The sequence below is a fragment of the Falco cherrug genome, chromosome Z (assembly GCF_023634085.1).
Source record: "Falco cherrug isolate bFalChe1 chromosome Z, bFalChe1.pri, whole genome shotgun sequence".
In the NCBI taxonomy this organism is placed as follows: Eukaryota; Metazoa; Chordata; class Aves; order Falconiformes; family Falconidae; genus Falco; species Falco cherrug.
The window spans coordinates 12,337,633-12,357,057 of record NC_073720.1 but is presented as its reverse complement, the minus strand read 5'-3'; the positions used below and the strand labels follow the sequence as shown (position 1 = coordinate 12,357,057).

At 46.7% G+C, this 19,425-nt stretch overlaps 1 protein-coding gene across 3 annotated transcripts in view; it reads left to right on the top strand.

Annotated features, from left to right (window-relative positions):
• Positions 1-802: 802 nt before the first annotated feature.
• Positions 803-19,425, top strand: part of PDZD2 (PDZ domain containing 2) — a 204,761-nt gene continuing 186,138 nt past the window's right edge. For all 3 annotated transcript variants that reach the window (XM_055699127.1, XM_055699126.1, XM_055699125.1), the window contains exon 1: positions 803-908. The gene's annotated coding sequence lies outside the window, so the exon portion shown is untranslated. The remainder of the gene's footprint in view (positions 909-19,425) is intronic.

Genomic DNA, 19,425 nt, shown 5'->3' with positions numbered 1-19,425 from the left:
GACTGATAAGGCAGAGCATCTGGGCCAAATTGTAATGTGATAGTCTGACAGAGTCTTTATTAAAAGACAATACTTTAGAGACACTTTACTTGATCTGGATAATTTTTTTTTATTTTTATTTTTTTTTTAAGATTTAATTTTAGAACAGCAGTACTGGAAATGCACTCCCTGAGCCTTGTACGGGGGCACTAGTCAGGAAAGGACCCTGGCTTGCAAGAAAAAGGAGCCACTGACCATTTCCGTTTACAGTGCCTAGGAAAAGTGAACCTGAAAAAGCAACCAAACATTTTAGAATGTGATTTCACTTTATTAAGTCACTAGTAAAAAAGGAACTTTGTTAAATTTTAAAAGGATTCTTTTACCTCTTTTTTTAAGAAAAGTGGGTAATTCGCTGCTCATTTAAATCCTTGGAACTAGCGCTGCCTGCCTGAGCGAGAACAGAAGATAAAAACGACAGAAGGAAAATATTCAAAGGACTTTCAAAAATCCCGACGTGTCCCAAAATACTACAGCCTTCCACCGAGCAACGCCGGCTGCTCGGGGCCGGAGGTTTCGGGCAGCGCCTCGAGCGCCCGCCGACCCCGGCCGCAGTCCCGCTGCCCCCCGGCCCCGGCCGGTCCCGGCTCGCCGGCGGCCCCTGGTGCCACCGTGCTCGGCCGGTCCCGCCGTGCCCCGGGGGCGGTGGGGGACCCGCCCGGGCGCCGCCCCGCCAAGGACTCTCGGGCCGCCCCTCGCGGGATCCCCGCGCCGCCCGCCCCGTCGGGGCCGCCCCCGCCGCTCTCGGGCCGGGCCGGGCGGGCAGCGCGGCGGCGCGGCGGGCGGCGAGGGAGCGGCGCCGGGCCGGGGACCGCCCTGCCCGGGGCCGGCGGGCAGGTGTCGGGGCGCCGGGTCCCCCCGTGCCCGCCGAGGTGAGTGGCGAGCGCGGCGGCGCGCGGGGCTGCGGGCCGGGGCCGGAGCGGGAGCGGGAGCGGGAGCGGGGAGCGGGAGCGGCGGCCGGTGCCTGCCCCACTGGCAGCTCCGCTCCCGCGGGGACGGGGCTGGGCTCTGCGCCCCCCTCCTCCGCGCTGCCGCAGCGGGCCGGGGGCTCTGTCCGCCGCCAGCCCCTGGGAGTCATCCCCGCCCCGCCACGGCACCGGCACCGCGGGGCTTCCCTCCCCGGCTGTCGGCCAGATGCAGCCCCCGCCCCGGGTGCCGGGGAGGCTCCGTCTCCCGGGGGTCGGTGGGTGCCTCCCCCCCTTACCCCGAGGATTCCATCTCCTGCGGGTGCACCTCCCTACCCAGGGGCTGAGGAGCTTCATCCTCCCCCAGGGGGTCGGTGGGGTGCAGGAACCCCCCTCCAGATGTCAGAGCGGTGCCCCCCTCACGACCCGGCTTGGGGCTTCATCCCCCGGGGGGCCCGAGGGCGGCACGCCCCCTGCAGGTGGTCGGTGGGGTGTGTACCCCGTCATCTTGGGGGCTCCATCCTCAGGGGACTGGTGGGGCGCATCCCCCATGGACCAGCAGGACTCCATGCCCTGGCGCCAGTGGGGCGCACCCCTCCGTAGGTCAATGGGGCAGGTGTCAGCAGGGTCCACCCCCCCGGGTCGGTGGGTCTTTTTTCTCCTGGGGGTCGGTGGGGTGCACCCCCCTGGTCTGGGGGTGCTTGCAGGGTCTCTGCCCTGACCTTGCTCTGCTGACCCGGTGTGCATATGTGCAGGACAAGGGGCAGCGCCATCGCCTGCTGTGACACTGTGCTGTGTCCCCGTGCTGTGGATCAGGTCATGTCGTGACAGCGTGTGCTACTGTCTTGCAGTGCAGCAGGGTCAGGCCTATGAGGAAGAGGGGTGGCGATCACAGAAAAACAGCAACCATCCCCCTTCCCTGTATGCAGCAGTTTAATAAAATCAGACAGCATGAAACATCTGGCTGATTCCACCCGCCATCCCCCCCCCCCCCCCCCCCCCCCCCCCCCCGCCCCCGATCATCAGAAGGTAGTTCTCTGTGTCATTAAATACTCCTGTCCACACAAAGCAGGCTGTGGTATATGCAGTGTTCTAAGCCCGGGAGCTGTCGTGGATGTGGATGGGGTACGTAAGAGGAAAGCATCAAGAGCTGACCTCAAACTCTGAAGTTAACTCTGCCGCCTCTCCTTCGGGTGGCTGGGGGTGGTCTCTTAAACCTGTCTCGGTTTGTAACTATCTGACCATTACACTTGGCTGCAGAAAGCTCTGATGCCCCTTTGCAAGGGCCATAAAGCTATAAATGGGCTTAATATAGCCCATTCCGTTAACCTCAGCGCTTTCCCTCGGTAGCCTTTATAATGAACGACAGCGCTCATGAATTTCTCTCGGCTGGCTGTCAGATCTTCTCTGCTTCTGTCTAGTGTGAGCGTGGTGGGGCTGTGCAGGAGGAGACGTCCCCGAGCCCGTGTTTGCTCTCTCGTCCCTGGAGGCTGTGGGAGTTGGTGGGGGATTGACACGAGGGGTTGGTGTGCTCTGGCCAGTGCAGTGGCAGCAGGTTCAGGCACTGTCCCCCGTGTCCCTGTGTTAGCCTCTGGATTTTAGGGGAGCCATCAGGCCACCGGGCATCGTTTTGCTCCTGGCGGAGGGGCAGCAGGAGCAGCTGTGAGCAGATCTTGTCAGAGCATTTGACCGCTTTGGTCTTAACTTTCTCTGCCTTCATTTTAAGGGAAACTGTGATTCCTTTACACCCTCTGCAACCCTCACTTTCATGTCCAGGATACATGTCCTTGCAAATATTATGCTAATCCCTCAAGATGACTCACAGACTTTCCTATTTGTAGCATGGCTTCTCCCTGTCTTGCATGGGTCTTGCAGTGGACAAATTACCTTCTGAGTAGCCAAAGCTTCACAGTGAATGGCAGAATAGCCTGCAATATTACTGAGGTAATAATTTTCTGGAAAACAAAATGACTGAATGCAAATAGAACATAGAATGTGTCTTTGAAGTCTTTTTTCTTTGAAATTATTCAGTGCTTAGCCTGGAGGAAACTTGTTTTTTCACTTTTATAAAACTCACGAACATTTTACAGAAGCGGGATATGAATTTTTTTCCTCTTTTTGTTTAAAAGAAGAGCTAAAAGTCTTTCAATTTTCATGACACAAGGTGTTCTTTTTTGGTGTTCCCTCTGCAATGTTGACAGGGGATCACTGGTCAAAAAACCTGGCATGTGAGTAGATGTTTAGTCGGGTTTACCAGCTCCTGAGCTGGTGAAGGCAGCCGCCAGCAGCTCTGCCAGGGGCACAGCAGGGCTGAGTCCAGCCGGGGATGCTCAGGAGTCACCGGTCAGAAACCAGGACTCTGGCTCTCTCCATTGAGACAAAGTAGGGAGAGAAGGTCAAAGTCCAAGTGACTTGTAAAGGCTTTCCTAGGAATGCAGAGCTGTGGCTATCGTGTGCGGCAGGTAACCCCTGCGTTTGGCAGTGCTAGTGACGTCAAACCTCTGTGTGGTAAGGGCAAAATTTAAGAGGCATTGCATGTCTTCATGATATTGCTGTGGGTGTCTTGCTAGATTTTCATTACCTTTATGGAATAAAGAAATGGCTGGGTGCAAGTGTGCACAGTGTACGTTGGGAGGTGGAAAGAGGATTTAGTGTGAGGTCCATCTGCCTTAGCTCATCTGCACAAGCATTGTGAAATGATTCGCCTGATTTAAGTAAAGGTCTTCTCCACTTCCTGACTTTATAATCCAAGTCGTGACATCTATGAAAAAATAACTTGGTTTTATTTGTTACTCTTTTAATTATGGTTCTTGTACACAGCACACTTTGTCTCTTGAAAGGTCGGTTGAGTTGCCCTGAATGAAAAGCTGTGGATTTTACCCAAGTAGTACATGAGGAGGTCTTACAATCCAGCCACATTTCTAAATTGTTTCTAAATGTTACTACTAAAAGTACCTTTCTTGGCTATATTTGTATACATTTCTATACTAAATACTGTTTCTGAATGTTGTTACTGTCTTCAGCGTAGACCTGTTCTTTTGCTGGGTTTCCTGTGGGTGTTAATAGATGCTCTGTGTAGCGTTCTTACCTTAAATGGGTTCAAACCACTAATAAACTCAATTAGACAAATGCAGAATTAAAAAAAAAAAAAAAAATTAACTGGGCAACGTTATGTCAGGAAATACAGAGGCTGAGGCTCCAACAACAATATTAACTTGGCTGCAGTACACATCCTGTAAGCTCTTTTATGGCATACATCTTAAATGTAAACAGGAATAAGCACGTAGATTAATGTATGCAGAGAAAGAGTAGAAAAGAGTATTTTTCAGAATTTGACCCCCTTGTCCATATGACAGCTGGCTCTTGCGTAGAGCCCGGAGAAGCCTGGCACTGCCTTATGCCGTGCTGGGCAGCGCATCCAGCACCAACTCCGACATACCCGACTGCTGATGGAGTAAAAATAACAGCAGTGAGTGAGTAATTTGGGTTTCATTTCTGTCAAAACAATACCATTGTAATGAACTGCGTTTTGTTCCTTAAGGTCTGTGAGTCGTATTATGTATGATCCTTAAGCGTTCCCTCTTTCATTATTCCCAACTGGCGTGCCTGGCCCTGCTGAGGCCGCTGGGGTTGTAACGAGGTGCAGTGGCTTCGCTTTGGTGAGTCTCAGCTTTCTACTTCTATTACCCATGTGTTACAGTAACAGCTCTCCTGGCTAATCTTAACTAGATCATGTATGAAAGTCATTACATGAATATTGTATTTTAGTACAGATCTGCAATGGGCCAAGCTGTATTGCTCTTTGTGTTATGTTGTTGTAGTTAAAAACCGTGTTATTATATATTTCACTAAATTGATAAATTTAGCCTGAAGGTCAAATAGTCTAATCTGACCTTCACCATGTCACAAGACTTTATATCTCATCCAGTTGCCACTGTACTGAGCCAGAGATTTGTATGCAATGTGGTGTCATCTAGGGCAGAGTCTGTGGTCCTTCAGCAGCAGCTTCCAGCAATGACAAAGGTGGTTTGGGTGAATGAAATTAATTTATGGTTATTCTCCCAAAGAAAATAATTATCCCTTTCTGTTTAAAAAGGGCTCCTAATCTGGCATCAGCACACTGATATTGCTGCCTTGCTTTGACATTGTAAAGCTTTGCAAGGGAGGTGGGAGCAGCTCTAACTCTGCAATCTAATACCTCTTGTGTTGTACCTGCCTAATTGCAATGGCTCCTTTTCAGTGCAGCCTCCCAAAGATGAGCTTGCGGTAAGCTGCGCCAGTTGTGCTTTAATTTCATTACTGTTTGATTTGGCCAGCATTTTATTCACTTTCTCTGCAGTGTTAGACAGTTTGCAAAGGGGATTAGTACCTGGGTGGGTTACAGCATTTATTGTGTGTGCTTAGTCTAAATTCATCTTGAAATCAAATTGTATTAATTTGGCAAAACTTTGAAATTACAGTAAGGTTGCTTTTGATAATTGATTTTTTTTTCCCAAGTAACTGTGCTTATTAGAATTATCATGAATCACACAGTCAGAATGGTTCAAATTAGAGTGTCTGGATCCACTGGGTTTTGGTTTTGGTCATTTTTTCTTCATGAGAAGTGAAGCTAGGCACTGCTTTGGGGGTCCCAGCTACAGCAAACAGGCGGGTGTCCTCTGTCAGCTCCCAGAAATGGAGCACTATCCATCAGGATTTGTGCTGGGGGAGTTACCAGAAAGAACAGCATTGAAAAATAAGAAAAGTGTAGAAAATGGTCTCTAACTACACTAAAGACTTGTGGAACTCCTGCCATTCTGCAGAAAAAACCCTGTAATTTTATGGAGTGGAGCCTTCTCCCTGACTCAGACTGGGAAAAAGACCTATTCAATGTTACGTTTTAATCATATACAACACAAAGACTTTTGCTGTGCTGTTTAAAATGCAGCCTTCTTTCAGCCTGTGTTCTGCTGGAATGTTTTCATCCAAAACGGACTGCTGAGGGTGACGGGAGCAGTCTGAAAAAGCAGCTCTAACCTTCCTTCCTGACACTTCAATAGTGACATCCACTGTGGGAAACTAGGGCATAAATGCATTAACACTTGTCACTGGGAAGAAAATCCTCTCCATGATGGGGACCAGAAGAGAGTGATTCTTAGATTCATGATACAAATTGGTTCATTATTTATTTCAATCAAAGTCTGTAGGTGCTGTTACAATGAAAAATTAAAGTGCGCTTTGCAGAATATGCGTGAGCTGACACTGCGCCAGCCCAAAAGCCTGACCTACAAAATGAAGGAGAGCTTTGATGCTCGCTTTGCTCTCCACAAGGTCTCAGACTGATAGGCTTTGCCCAGAAGTTTGACAGAGGTAAGGCCTATTAAAACAGATACCAAACCTACCCTATTTGCTTTTGACTTCCAGAGAAAACATCCGGCTGTTGCCTCCTGGGTGTTGCACATCTGCACAAGAGCAGCCCAGCTACTTGATCTTCTGTAAATGCTTTGGACTTCACTAGGTATCATCTTACTGGTGCCACTGTCCCATTGCATGTTGTCTGTAAGTTTAGCAATGCTCTCCTCTTCCCAGATGGGTAAAAGGCAGCCTGTTCCTTGCTTGAGCAGGGTTTTTCCATACCTCCAGCTGCATGCAAGCATAGCAGTTGTATAAACTCATATTTGTGACCTGACCGAAGGAAGGAGTTAACACACTGCTGCCTCTCTCTCTGCTCCCAGAGCAAAAGCAGTTGTCCAGCAATGTGGGGGAAAGTCTAGCTTTAATACTGAGCTGTGTATGCTGCTCATGGGATGATCAAGATTTTCTGGGATGTTTATGTATTTCTCAATACAATCAAAGATCAGGAAGAGACTTCAAAATGGTATGGGTTTTGAGAGAGCTTCTGTCTAAAGTCTGCACCAAAACACAGACCCCAAAGGCAGCGTTTACTTAATGCCACCCTAATGCTCTGATGCAAACAGTGCAGCCCCAGCAGCTCCACAGTGTCCCCTGTGCTGGTGGAGGGGGGTGGGGGGGACCCGTGGCAGCCACATCTGCTCATTGTAGTGCCCAGCTGTCAGTCCACCAGCTTTAATCGGGGCTGGCAGGAGCTCTGATGGCAACTGACCTCGTATTAAAAACCAAAGTCCTTGTCTCTTCTGAATTCAGTTCCCATTATGAAGGATGTCAGATGACAAGTGAGACAGGTATTAAACATTAAACATTAACCAGCATTTGTTTGTCTTTAAAATACAAATCCTGGTCTTATGTTCTTACCTGTTTTACCACGATGCCTGGATTTGAAGTGCTTGAGACTTTCATGACGGATGATCACCTACCTTGTGGTCATCCATATCCCAAATCGGCAGTGCCAGTTTCCAGCTTTTGAGCTCTCACTGCAGGTGTTTCTGCTAGGGACATGCTTGCCATGTTTATCTGGGAATACAAACAAGTGGGTGGGCTGACTTGAGGCCAGCTTTCCGTTTGCCTTCTGGGTTCTCAGCAACATAGATTTTATTCCACTTCCCTTAATAATGTTCCTTACCCTTTACTCTTCTAGTATTTGCAGCAGAAATACAAAGCATCTCATCCATGTCACAGAGCAACCTTCCTCTGTATGTGTTTTATTTGGGTCCTCCACTTCTTGGGGTGAGAAGCTGAGCAGGGAAATGTATTCATTGGTATGGTGGGGCTTGGGCTGTGGGATGGGATGTGGCACATCCTATTCCAGCAGCATCGCATTCACCCTCTTGTATAGAGTAACAGACATACTCCTCTTTCTCTTCTGAATAAAACTACGAGCATTTCTATGTGGGAAATCTGTCCCACAGCTCAGCTGGAAATAAATAAATGCAATGAACAACTGGGTGGCACCGCTCCAAAATGCACAGTTATTCTGGCTGGTGTGCTGTCACTGCTGTTAGGTGTGGGGCTGGGGGGAGCTGGGTGTGATGGGCTTGTCTTGGCCCGCAGCATTGTCTTTCAGTCCACGTCCGCATGCTCATCAAAGGATTTAAACCTCTACGCAGTGAGTAGTCTGAAGTGCAGTGAATCACAGCTCCTGGATAACTAGGATGGAAGGGACCTGATGGGTCACCTGGCCCTCTGCTTGGCTTTCAGAAGGATCCTTTCTAATTAAAGCACAACTGGTGATCACAAGATGTCTTGTTTGGATGGTTTAATAAATTGCCATCCTCTCTTCGAGAAGTAAAAGTGTATTTACTAATGTGGCTGTAAATGTCTCAGCTGTGGTGTGGTTATTTACTGCGCTATTCTAATGCAAATCTTTGTGGCTATGTTTGCATTGATCATACAGACAGTGCACACAAATTTTATTTCTTGATGTATTTAAGCTTGTTTTTCTTCTCTTTCCTGCTGTATCTGTTCCGCTATACACTACGTAAGAGGAATTGCTTGATGTGTAATTGCCTGTCACTCAAGTGCCATTTTACAATGTAGAGCTGTATCAATTAAAATATTCTTCCTCCCCCAATTAAATTTGATTCTTGGGGGTGAGATATTAGTGTTTGTCTGGAGAATGTTCCACTAAATCATTTGGTACTTTATACATTTATTTACTAATAAATGTATTCTAAGTCAAAGTTAATGGCCTGTAGTTACAACGGAGGAAAAGAGCATTCCTTGTTGGATCCCTGTGGCTGGCTGTGGTCCTCCTGGTGTGGATGCAGTTTGAGTGCTGCAATCTGATGGATGTGAAATCACTGGTTGTACACTGCCAGGCAGGCAACGACCGTCCTCTTGTAGTGTGCATCTTGGGGCATGAGGTAGTGATAGGTTTATGTGTCACAGTTGCAAGTTTCCCAGATGAACTGTATTTTGAAGTTTATTTGTTGGTCCTGAGCCCCGTATCTCCTACATGGTTCTTTTGTGGATGTGGGCAAGCATCAAAAATGGTAGCTCAGCTTAAGAAACAGGGGGAAACTCTTTAGAATTGGTGTTTATTGGTTGGAGTGGTCCTTTAATACAATAGTGGCTTTTCAGTGTGTACAGCAACTTTGGGAAAATGTGAGTAGGAAGTCTTGTCTTGAAGCAGCCTGCTTGGTGATTAATGATTCTGTAGCCCTTTAATATCTCCTGTAGATGGGATGATGTCTCAGAGGTAATAGCTCTGATGGGATGCAGGAAGTGTTGCTGGTTAGGAGATATGATGTGGCATCTTTTAATGTCTCTCCTCAGTGTTCATTTGGGACAATCCTACCTCCAGGTAGGGATGGCCTTAAATCTGATGGAGCTCAGATGAGATGCCAACTGATTTAGGTACCTATTCTATGGTGAATAAAACCATTAGTTTGTATCTTGTAAGCACACAAAGAAACATAGCAGAAAGGAGACTTTTTGAACTTTATGTGCTATTAGTCAGGATAGTGGACATTATTTTAGCTACTGGCAATGATAACAGCCATAGGCTTATACTGACAGAGCTATGGATCCACTGGATCCACTGGTTCCTGTTGCATGTGGGAGGGAGGGAGGGGGCTGCAGCTTGTTCTAAAAACTACTGTAAGCTTCTAAGAACAATTACATTATATTTTTTTAATTGTTAGTGGAAACTTCAACTCAATGAAGGCTGGAAACACTACAGAAATGACTGTTAATCTGTCAAAACAGAACCTGAACTTTTCTATAGAAGACCTAGTATTTGCCTTAAAAACACCTGGTTTCATGTTGGTCTGTAATTGCCTGGAGTTTGCCTGGCTACACCGACTGCTGCAAGTGGTTGGTAGGTTGAGTCCATTGTGTACGCTCTGAGTGTCCACACTTGTGTAGGTTGTGTTAAGTGTCAACATCCCTTATTTATGGAAGAAAATGATGCGTTGGGGCCCATTTCTGCTAGAGCCAGAGTAAACCTGGAACAAAACCCCATGGCTTTTACAGTCACCTTTTTCTTTCAGCCCACATTTCTGTTTATTTTATGAAGCTGCTGGTGCTGCAGGGACAGTTTGCTTTTTCTCTGCAGCACACGGAAACTGTTTGCTGGGAGGTGCAGCTGCAACCTGTATTTGGCAGTTTATATTGAAGAGCAAACTGCAATTCCAGTTGAAATGAACACTGCTTTTCTTAAATAAGAACTTGTTTAAATGGAATCAGATTAAAAAACAACTAAGAGTCTTTATGGAAGAGCTTCTAGTTTATACATGGCCTGGCAGGGATGTACACAAGCTTGCCAGCACTTGGGAGAGGTGACCCTTCACAACGGCATCCCTGTCTCCTTCTCAAGCTGCCCAGGAATGAGCAGGCTCTCAGTTCACGTTAAATCTCATCTGGTGTGTCGGGAAAGGCTTATAAAAGCATTCAAGACAAGAAGCAGCTGCTGCTTCTGGCTGCTGGCATGCTTTCTTCTGGCTACCTGGTGGGTCAGGTATGGGCTGGTGCTTAGTCGAGGCCACCGTCTGAAGTGATGTCCTAGAGGACTTGTGTGCCCCTGGGTGATGGGCACAAGTCTGGAAGAATGAACCCTCTCCCTGTGCTAGAAGTCCTCTTGCTATGTAGTGTGGTGCATTGGAGGAGCCCAAACTGCTATCCAAAATCTGCATCTAAAGGTGGTCTCAGGAGCTCTACCTGCCTCTCAGTTTTTCTGGTCATTTTTTGGTGTTTGTAATGCCCCCCCTTACCCTCCTGTTGCTATGAAGAAAAGCAAAACAGGCAGGATATACTGATTACGTGCTTGAGAAACAATGAAAGTTTATGGTATTGGAAATGCTGCCAGAACATGAAAAGGAAAGGGAAAGGATGAACCTGGGGGAAAAAAATATGTGTTTTCCGTTTCTTACATTGTGTGTATCAGTAATGGATGGAACACTATTTCAGTGAAAGCTGTGAATTTAGTTTGTCCTTATAAAAACACTGTAATTTTTTTTTAAAGCTTCCCTTTGAGTATTATGGCCTACCTCATTTCACAGCTAGATATATTCACCCCAGTTAAATGCAACGGACAAAACCTACACAAAACAACTGCTTAACATTATAAGCAGCTTGTGTAAACATGAATTATTAAGGTCACAAAAGCTCCTAGAAACCAGCTGAAATGAGTGCACAGTTGCGTTTATTTTTTTCAAAACATGCATTAATTAATAAGGGGCTTAGTGCCCAGTCTTTTTCTCCCTCCCTGCCTCCACCAGATTTTGCTTTCATCAAGTGGATGGGGAAAGTGTCGCTTCTCCCTCTCCCCTTTTCTTTGGCTGAAGCACAGAAAGGTGCCAGACTCCATCCTACACAAGTCCATCGTTCACAGCTGTGGTATCCTAAAATGCTCAGGCGGGTTGGGGGTGTCACAGCAGCAGTGCACCCTCTGGAACTGCCAGGGGTTTCATTTCAAGCCTGTCTGGACTGCCTGCCTGCCTGCTGGGAGAGGGGCAGGGGGCTGAAGTCAGGCTGCTGGGAGCTAAACGGTGACATTCAGGTATTTGGGCAGCGCAGAGGGGGCGAGGGAGGACTGTGGGAGAGGAGAAGACAGTGAGGGGTGTGTGGTAGTAGCTAGAGGTCCTGTTCTCCCTCTGGAAGTGCCACACACCCCAGTTTGTGTCGGTGAGGACATCGTGTCTGCTGTTGCTCCCTGCACTGGTGCTGCGGGAGCGTTTGGAGGAAGGTCCTCTCCAGCCCGCTCCAGCACGGGAAAGAGTGGCAGGTGCTGGACTGGAAAATGGGAGGTGTGGGCTGCCGCGGCCAAGGGGCCCAGCCTTGCTTGTGTGCAGAGCTGAGTCAAAGTGCGTGTAAATATATGTCAGGGTCAACACTGGGAGATGTTTGCAGCAAGGAGATGAAGAAGAAAAACCCAGGAATACAGCAATGTTAATTTTTTTAATTTATTATTTTGGTTGTACTGGCTGGAGCGGAAGCAAGTCAGACTGTGAGAAGGGCAGAGGCTGCAGTGGCTGAGGTGGGAGACAAGGAGAACCGTGACAGTGGGTGCTGGTGGTGTGGGTGGTGGTGTGAGGCTGAGTCTCGGTGAGCTTGTGCAGGAAGAAGCAGGTCAGATGAGAAAGCTTATTCATGGGAGCCCATGTTTGGGAGAAAGGATGTCTCCAGAGATGGTCCTAAAATGTCAAAATTACTAAGAGGCAGGAAGCAAACTTGTGTGCAAAGGGGCTGAGTCTTGGGATCCTGGAGATACCAAATGCCTTGAGGTTTTTTCGCCTGGTTTGTACAGTAAGTAAAGCCTCTGGGGCAGACACCTCTCTGTGTTTGTCACGAGGCAGTGCAGAGGAGGTGGGGTGGAGGCCAACGGTTGGTTACTCTCCTGTCTGGGGTTGCGGCATCTGCAGAAGATACTGAGATATCCAGGATCTGGTTTACTGAGCTCCAGAAAGTCAAAATCAGTATTTTTTGGCCTTGCTGGGTTTTAGTGATTCCGCTTTTGCTTCATGCCCTAATGAAATACAATGAAAATGTCAAAACATCAGTGTGGTCATCAATGTACCGCACCTACTCTTGATCTGTGAGGAATCTAATTTCTGCAGCCACTAGAGAAACAGTTCAAGGAGAGACAAATGTTAAAGCCATTATTCAAACGCATCTGTTTCTGGGGCTGATACCTAGTTTTAACTTACCAAACAGCAAAGAGGTTCTTTGGGATGAGTTTGGAGACGGAACCTGCCTCCACCGTGCCAGGAGATAGGACACAAAAGCCACGGTGCAAACATTTACTTTGTAGGATAACAGTTATGGGGGCAGCCTTGTTGAACAGCAAGAAAAATGTTTGTCTCGTGGTTTATTCCAGCATGGGTTCTGAAAATAACTATTCAGGGGCTGCTTTTGCAATAAAAAACCTCTAAGCAACAAAGGGGCTTTAAAACAAGCAAAGACTTGACGTATTTGTTAATACGCAGGGTAGCAGTGCATTAATTTTAAGGCATGCTTTCTAGTTTGTTTTTTTTTTCTTAAACTAAATGAGTACACTAATTAAAATTAATCCATTTACAAATCTTTCCACATCCAATTTTAAAGCATAAATAAAACATTTGCCTTGTCTGTTTCTTTTCTCATTGTGAGACAATGCAGACCATGTAACCTATACGTCTTTAAGGTAATGAGCAGTGAAAATGATCTTCAATGATTTACTGGAAGACATAAAAAATGGTTTCACAGTGGAGATGGCTTTTAAGGAGTAGGGAAGATGGCAGCAGGAGTTTTGGGAGTGCCTCAAAATTGTTTTTAATGCTTGCCTTTGGGAGCAAAACTTAGGCAAATTCATCCTTGTGTATTTTGTAATGCAAATCATCACTCTAAGAAATGCACATCAAGGAAGGCAGCCAACAGACACTTCGTTTTCATGAGGGGGGTGGGAATGGAGGGCGGGGGAGGCAGCTGGGGTGAGAAAGTGCTCAGGTTTGCAGCTCCTGAACCCAAGAAGGATTTGCATTTGTGGCATTGGGAAACAGGAGAGATGACCAAGTGGATCAGATAGACCACTCCACAAAGGTGTCATATTCAATTAATTTCTGCGATTCAAAAAATGAAAAAAAAAAAAAAAAAAAAAGAAAAGGAGGGAGGGGGCTTACGGCAAAGAAACTCTTTGAAGTTTCAGTTCTGTGGCATGTGAGACTGCAGCGTTGTCAATGCTGAAGGTATTATTCTGTGCCTTGTTTAAAAAGAAAGCTAAGCATGACCTTGGGTCTGCCATTGTTGGTACCTCCTCAATGTATGTTAATTAGTAAAGACTGTGAGAAAAGTAGTACAGCTGCTGAGGGAACTATATATTCTAATTTTTTAATGTGTTCCAGATATTAGTTGTGCCTACAGATCTTTTGTGCTGTTATGGCTGTGTGGATGTTGCCGGTGTCTGTGTAGTCATGTACTGTGTTATGGCACTTGCACATACAGTGGTGGCAAAACTTAAAAAACAAACAATCAAACCAACCCACAAAACGCCAAACCATGAGAAAAACCTTATAGATGATCCTTGTAGGTGATATTCTGAAATGTAACACAAGCTGTATGTCTCTGCTCTGTCTCAGGCCACACAGAAGGGAAGAGAGAGCACAGGGCAGGTCAGTTGTGTGCGAGGATGCTCCCCTCTGCTTTCATATGCAGATTTTTAATAAGAAAAGTATGCATCTCTGCTTCTTGTCACTCCTATCCCAGGGATGCTTTACATCCTCACTATCTGCTATCAGTTTCCTGCTCTTTGGTCTTGATGTCTGTTCTTCATAAATCTTCCAGCCTGAAATCTGCCCAGCACTGACTCCACCCTGGCTCCCAGCCCTCGTTGCCAGCACTAAAGCTCAGCAGCTGCAGAGAAAGTGAAGGTTGGAGGAGAAAAATTGCAAATCTCTAGAGCAAAATTCCCTGGCTTGGGAAGGAGTGGCTTGCTATTGCTCTCCTACACAATGGGCAAGGAGTTTCTGTTTGATGAATTAGCAGGCTGAGAGTTTAGATGGTTGTTTCCAGCAGTGTTTGTACTCTAAATATTTATCCATAGTGAGTAAGGCACATTGTTCCACCTTTCCCAGAGAAGTCATGCCCAGGTAGAAGATTTGGGCCCTCTTTCGCCTCAAGGCTAATGGGATTTAGCTTCATGATAGCCAGTTTGTGGCTCTGGAAAGCAAGTTGCTGGGACCTCCTGTTTTAAGCTGTGCTACTGGTAATCAGTCTCCTTTTGGTAAGGCATAGAGAGACAGATGCTGCACTTGCAGGAGTTAAGCCTTCACTGGGTGTTTGCTCGGGGTCTTCCTCCTCCCTGGATGCAACCATGGGAAGTGGGAGGAGTGCAGGAGGACACAGCTGGGGACTCACCCTCCAGTATGACACCAAATGAGAGAATTTGTCATGGAAAGCAATTTCTGCATAGGGTTACGATGGGAGTTTTGTCCTGCATGCTCTGTTTTCTGTTTTAAAGTGCTGTGCAAGATGACATCTTTGCTTCCAACTACAGATTCGAAGCTGCTAACCACCCACCGTACAGCTGCTAATGCACAGATTATCTCCACAGCCAACAGCTTTAAGTCATCAAACAGAGATAATTTTACCTCTGTGACCCAACAAATAAACGCCAGAGTCAGGAGAAATCCTCTCGCCTACACAATCCTACCCAGGTTTTCAAGGACAAGGTGAAGGGTTTCATCAAAACATGTGACAGTAGCAAGGTCACCAGGTTTTTCCCGTCTTGGGTCGATGGTGAGGTATGGCTGTGGTGGTGTGGCGTGCTGTCAGGAGGTCCCAATGCTCCATAAGCCGATGAGACCGTCTTTTGCTGCTGCTGTAGAAGACATTAAATGAGTAAAGCATATACCCTGAAAGTTGTGTGTGCAGTCCTGCTTTTACAGGAAAAATTGTGGCTTGGAATGGGTTTTATTAATGACTTCAGCCTTTAACTTTCTGTTCTTCTGAACAATACACATTTCTCACACCTTTCAGGGGTTTAGTACCATTAAGAAAACACAACTGTTACATATCCTAAGATTGCATCTGTGGCTTCATCCTCAGTGACTGATCTGCATCAATGTTGAGAAAGAAAAAAATTCTAGCCCAAACATCACAGCAGAAAAACATATCTTTTTATGCTTTAAAAGTATGTTTCTTTTTGCTTTTATTTCCCAGGTCAGCTGATCATGACTATTTTATTCGAAATGAAGTCTCAGCTTTTTTGTGTTAGTATATTCTAGCTGCTTGGAGCTTCTCTCATTTTCCATGCCCTTTTCCCCTTTGTTCTAGGAAACTCATTTCCTTATTCCTACTATTAAGGATACTTAGCATATTGTCATTGGGAAACAGCACTCATTTCTTCATGGAAAGAAGCTGCTTAATGTTTCATGCATTACAGTGAATAATTAAATAAAGAAAAATATCTAAGCCCACAAAACTAGCTGGCAGCTGAAAGGAAGAAAGCATTTGCAGTCTGCTGGGGAAAAGTGACACTCCTGGCCTGGTGTCTTAAACCACAAGGGTAAGGTTTAAAAATGAATACATCTGGCATGACATTATAAAAAATCTGGATTTTTCAACTTCCCATGCATTTACACCATTAATCTTTAATTGTTGTATTCTTGAGCTACTGGCTGTGAGAACAGAGCTGAAATTGATGGGGCTAAGGAAAACCAGTCTGGTAAGTGGAATGAAGTGTCTGTAGGGACTGCAGCCTTGTGGACTGCCAGGGATGGAAAAGGTGTCAGTGCTCCTGCAGCTTGGCAGCCCGATAGCGAATGGCACTCGTGGTCTTCATGTAGGGTGTCTACATAGCGGGATTTATTGGCCTTTATAGTTCTCTGCACCCTTTCTGGCCTGCTACAGTTGTTGCCCCTTTTCTTCTGCTTTGCTAACACAACTATTGGGCTCTGTGGAAATGGGATGAAAAGCTGGGAAGATGGAACTCCTGTGCTGGGAGCTGGGAGAGGGGTGACCGCTCCCAAGACGATCTAAATGGTTCATGGAACTTTTTCCTTTTCAAATAATACCAGAACCAAGCTGTAATTTTGCAGGGACTATTGCTATTTTACAAAATGAGATCAGATACCTGCCATCCTCATGGCAGAGAGAGCATCCATTCTAACTAATTCAGGGCCTAGTTGCAAATGGGGATGTGTGTAGCATGTTTGATTTTTTCCTTTCTCCTCCCCCCGCCCCCCCATCTAGTTTTTCCCTTTGCTGCACATATAATCTCAAGATGGTAACATGCTTTAGTGGCATTTCCTGAGACCAGGGACAGATGGAGGCTTGTGCAGAGCAATAGCTCCCCGTGCCACTGCACATCCCTTTGAATTTGTTTAGTGTTAGTCCCATCAGCTGTGGTAGGAGCCTTTGCCTTCTCCTTTTTCTACCCCTCTGCACTGAGATATGTAGTCTGGATCATGTAATTATTAGTGTCTGCATCTTTCCGCTGCCTTTTGCATTTTCCTTTCTGTGTGGGACCTTCAGCTCCGGCTGCAGTGGGGACACAGTGAGCAGGACTGTAGTGATACCCGGTACCACCATGAGAATTATTAATGTGGATCTGGTGTGCTTGAAACACACCAGAGTGACTGCTCTAATAAACAGAGGACATAACCAGAGGACATCTCACATCCCTACAGCTTTCACAGCCCTGCCAGCACGACTCTGGCCTGGCCTCTGCTCAGAGTCAGAGATTAGGTCCAATTTGTCTTGTAGCAAAGCCGGGTGAGGCTTAGGAGAGCTCTTGCAGCATCCTGAGTATCTAAAATGAGGAGAAAGGCGATTGTTTGGTTCAAAAAAGACTGTCACAAATTCTCATTGAGGGCTGGGCCACATCCATGCTGCTAACTCTTCTGCTTGCTCATCTGTGTACTGCTGAAGTAGTGGCCGTTTAGATCATGTCCACCAACTCTTCCCTAAATTGACAGAATGTGCACTGAATGGCTCATACTTGGTAAGACAGATACAGAAAAGACGAGAAATGGTAAAGGATAGTGGCATTTTAATATGCTGCTTATACCGCTGGCTTAGACTTTTCCTGTAGACTTGATTCAGCAAGGTACATAACCACACATCTAATTTGAATTGCATGAATACTACTACTGAATTTAGTGGCACTCTTCCTGCGGTTCATTTAAGATGCGTGGTTGCAGCATGACCCAATTCCCGTTGAAATAGCTGGAAGAGTTCCCCGCTATTCTGATAAACCCAGATCAGGGCTTAAATCAAATTAACTCTTTGGGTGCCTGCACTGATGTCTGCTTATCACAGGACTGTGGTCTGGGAGTGGCGTGCACTGTAGTGACCAAAATGCTTTCTGTATGGTGTACTGAAAGCAGAGCTCTCCTGGGCTCCAGATGCTCTGCGGTTTATCTTCTGATGCTGCTCTACTACCTGATTACTTCCCTGCCTCAATCACCCTTGACTTCATGTAGGAGAAACAACATTTTCTCTGTGCATGAGTAACACCTAAGAAAAGTCATCGCACTCAAGCTCTAGTGTCGGTAAGGGGGCAGCGGCCGCCAGACCTGGGAATCCAGTAACCCTGGTACCACTGACTTGAGGGTTAAACCCTTCACTGAAACATGGGCCCAGACCGCCAGATTGCCTGTGATAAGGTTTAAAGAGCTGGGAATAAAACCATGCATGCTTCTGTTTCCTTTGCAGCAACTTTTTAGCTGAAGACTCTTAAATTGCTGCAGTGATGAATGGAGAGCCCCCACAAGAGACCTGGCCGTGCTCAGCTGAGCTCCAGGATCTCATTCTTGGGGTTTGTTTGTTTGTTGTCTGGATTAAAGGGATTAAAGACTTAACCTTTGTACAGCCTTTCGAATAGTAACATGTTTGTGCTCATACTGCGTGTCAGGGAAACATTTTTTTCCCCCTCCTGCTTTTTATGATGTAGGTATCTGAGAGTGGACAGGCCAATGTAATGTCAGGTCTTGTGCTTTAAACCCCCATAAATGTAGTGCAGTGCCCCCATTCTTCTCTATCTGATGGTGTTGCTGGAACCAGCGCAGGGTACCTGCTTCAGCCACCCATCCCCAGCACTGAGACTGGTCATGTCGGTGCGGGGCTGCAGTCCGAGCTGCCAGCTCCTCATCCAGCTGCTGCGCCTCTGGGCTGTGATCAGAATATCAATTTTGTGATCAGAAATATCAATTTATGCTGCCAGACAGGACTCTGCTGCATGTCAGTTTGCTGCACACTGGCTGGCTGTGGCAGTTCTTCACCTCCTGCTCTGGAATGGCTTTTTAAAAATAGGTTTCTGGGATCTGCAGTTTGCAGTGTAGCCCTCTGAGTGAGTGGCAGTGGCCTTGTTCCCCCCCTTTGCTTTTGGGATTATTCCAACATTGACTAAAGTTTTCAAAAGTGTCCAAGTGATTCAACAAATTTATTGTAATCTGCAAAAAAAAGGCTAAAATGATGTTGGCTTTAAGAGAGACTCAAGAGCTGCCTTTAGCTATGACATTTTGTCTCATCCCTGTGTGCGTTGCCCATGTGATTAAGGGAACACCCAAGGCCACCTTTGGGACCAGCGGGTCCCACCTGCAGGTATGCCATCTGCAAGTATGGCCAGGACTTGCTGTCCTCAGCATGGTGCAACACCTGCATGGTCTGGGGGATGCCTAAGAGACAGCCAGGTGGGCAGAGAGGTGTGGGTGGCCCAGGTGGGAAGACTTCGTCCTTGGAGCTCCTTCCCTAGAAGCAGCAATGAGCCACGAGACACTGTATGTGGGGACAGGATTTCTTCAGGTTGAGATTTCTTGGGGTTGAAGCATGCAGGCAAAAAGCTCCCCTTTGGCAGCTCCCTCTGTGGCAGGGGAGATGGCCCCCCTGTTTGCCAGCACGGGTAAAAGCAGTCCACCAAGGGACGTACAGTTTTGTGAGCGCTGTTTTCGGACAGCTGGCAGTGCCATAGGATTCCAGTAAATGCAACTGTCAACGTTGCACTCTGCAAACAGTTGGTTAAAAAAAAATTTAAAAATCCTTTTGACTCTTTCTGTTCACAACTGACTGGATGTAACAAAGATGATACTTTTTTATCGTCTGGATTAGATAACAGCTTTACCATATGGACTGTCATCACATTCAGTAACTGTTACCCCCTCCACCAAACTAC